The sequence below is a fragment of the Petromyzon marinus genome, unplaced genomic scaffold, assembly GCF_048934315.1.
Source record: "Petromyzon marinus isolate PM22_M1 ecotype Great Lakes invasive population unplaced genomic scaffold, UKy_Petmar_22M1.pri1.0 PM_G_Scaffold_92, whole genome shotgun sequence".
NCBI classification, from domain to species: Eukaryota; Metazoa; Chordata; class Hyperoartia; order Petromyzontiformes; family Petromyzontidae; genus Petromyzon; species Petromyzon marinus.
The window spans coordinates 430,001-432,500 of record NW_027423049.1 but is presented as its reverse complement, the minus strand read 5'-3'; positions in this window follow the sequence as shown (position 1 = coordinate 432,500).

The following is a 2,500-nucleotide window of genomic DNA, read 5'->3' as shown; positions in this document are numbered from 1 at the left end:
GTGGAGTAGGGCACGTTCAGCTGGAAGAGCTTGTCCTGAAGCAGGGCAGGGATGATGGTGTTGAAGGCAGAGCTGAAGTCCACAAACAGGATCCTGGCGTAGGATGCTGGGGCGTCCACATGCTGTAGGGTGAAGTGGAGGGCCATGTTAACTGCGTCGTCCACAGACCTGTTGGCTCTGTAGGCAAACTGAAGGGGGTCCAGGAGAGGGTCTGTGATGGCTTTGAGGTGTGCCAGGAGCAGGCGCTCAAAAGACTTCATTACCACAGATGTAAGGGCGACCGGTCTGTAATCATTTAGTCCTGTTGGCCTTAGCTTTTTGGGCACAGCGATGATGGTGGAGGACTTGAGACAGGCTGGTACATGGCATGTCTCCAGGGAGGTGTTAAAGATGTTGGTGAACACCGGAGACAGCTGGCCAGCGCAGTGCCTGAGGGTGGCTGGAGAGACAGAGTCCGGCCCGGCTGCTTTGCGTGGATTCTGCCTCTTGAAAAGCCCATTAACTTCTCCCTCCTGAAAGGAGAGAGTCGTTTCTGTAGTATGGGTGGGGGATGGGGCCTCTTGGGTGGGAAGGGGTGGTTCAGGACAGTCCAATTGTCTTTCAAATCTACGGTAGAACTCGTTCAGGTCGTTGGCTAGGCGGGAGTCGTTAGTGGTGTGGGGCGCTCTGGGTTTGTAGTTGGTGATGTGCCTGAGCCCTTTGGCAGACAGAAGCAGCGTCGTTAGTAGAGAACTGGTGTTTTAGTGTCTCTGAGTACAGTCGTTTAGCCTCTCTCACCGCTTTGCTAAACCTGTTCTTCGACTCCTTGAATCTGTCTCTATCCCCACTCCTAAACGCTTCCTCCTTCTCCAACCTCAACCTTTTGAGCTTTGCTGAGAACCAGGGCTTGTTGTTGTTAAAGTTCACCCTGGTACGTGTTGGGATACAGCAGTCCTCACAGAAGCTGATGTACACAGCCTCTGTGAGTTCATCCAGACTATTGGTAGCAGTCGTGAACATATCCCAGTCAGTACAGTCTAAGCACGCCCGCAAATCTTCCACAGCCTCACTGGTCCACTGTTTAGATGTCCTCACAGCAGGTTTACAGAGTTTTAGTTGCTGCCTGTATGCACGAATCAGGTGGACCAAGGGAGTTCTGTGCGAGCCGAACAGCCCCGTGACCCACAAGAGAAACATCCCCGCCAAATTCGAGCGTTTGACGGGGTCTATCCGTGAAAAAATATTCACGTTTTTGAGTGCACATGCATTTCTGCTGCAAATGCCTCTGGAAGTTTCATGCCGTTCGTATGCCAATTGTGGCAACACGAAAATGACCCGTTTTCCCATTCCGAGGGATTTCTGTGCGACCCTAACAGCCCCGTGAGCCACAAGAGACACATCCCCGCCAATTTCTAGCGTTTCACGGGGTCTATCCGTGAAAAATATAGACGTTTTTGAGTGCACATGCATTTCTGCTGCAGATGCCTCTGGAAGTTTCATGCCGTTCGTACGCAATGTGGCAACACGAAAATGACCCCTTTTCCCATTCCGAGGGATTTCTGTGCGACCCTAACTAACAGCGCCCGTGAGCCACAAGAGAGACATCCCCGCCAATTTATAGCGTTTCACGGGGTCTATCCGTGAAAAATATAGACGTTTTTGAGTGCACATGCATTCCTGCTGCAAATGCCTCTGGAAGTTTCATGCCGTTCCTATGCAATGTGGCCACACAAAAATGACCCGTTTTCCCATTCCGAGGCATTTCTGTGCGACCCTAACAGCCCCGTGAGCCACAAGAGAGACATCCCCGCCAACTTCTAGCGTTTGACGGGGTCTATGCGTGAAAAATATTAAAATTTTTGAGTGCACGTGCCTTTCTGCTGCAAATGCCTCTGGAAGTTTCATGGCGTTCCTATGCAATGTGGCAACACGAAAATGACCCCTTTTCCCATTCCGAGGGAGTTCTGTGCCACCCTAACAGCCCCGTGAGCCACAAGAGACACATCCCCGCCAATTTCTAGCGTTTCACGGGGTCTATCCGTGAAACATATAGAAGTTTTTGAGTGCACATGCATTCCTGCTGCAAATGCCTCTGGAAGTTTCATGCGGTTCGTACGCAATGTGGCAACACGAAAATGACCCGTTTTCCCATTCCCAGGGATTTCTGTGCGACCCGAACAGCCCCGTGAGCCACAAGAGACACATCCCCGCCAATTTCTAGCGTTTCACGGGGTCTATCCGTGAAAAATATCAATTTTTTTTTGACTGCACATGCATTTCTGCTGCAAATGCCTCTGGAAGTTGCATGCGGTTCGCATGCAATGTGGCGACACGAAAATGACCCGTTTTCCCATTCCGAGGGATTTCTGTGCCACCCTAACAGCCCCGTGAGCCACAAGAGAGACATCCCCGCCAATTTCTAGCGTATCACGGGGTCTATCCGTGAGAAATATTCACTTTTTTGAGTGCGCATGCATTCCTGCTGCAAATGCCTCTGGAAGTTTCATGCGGTTCGTATGCA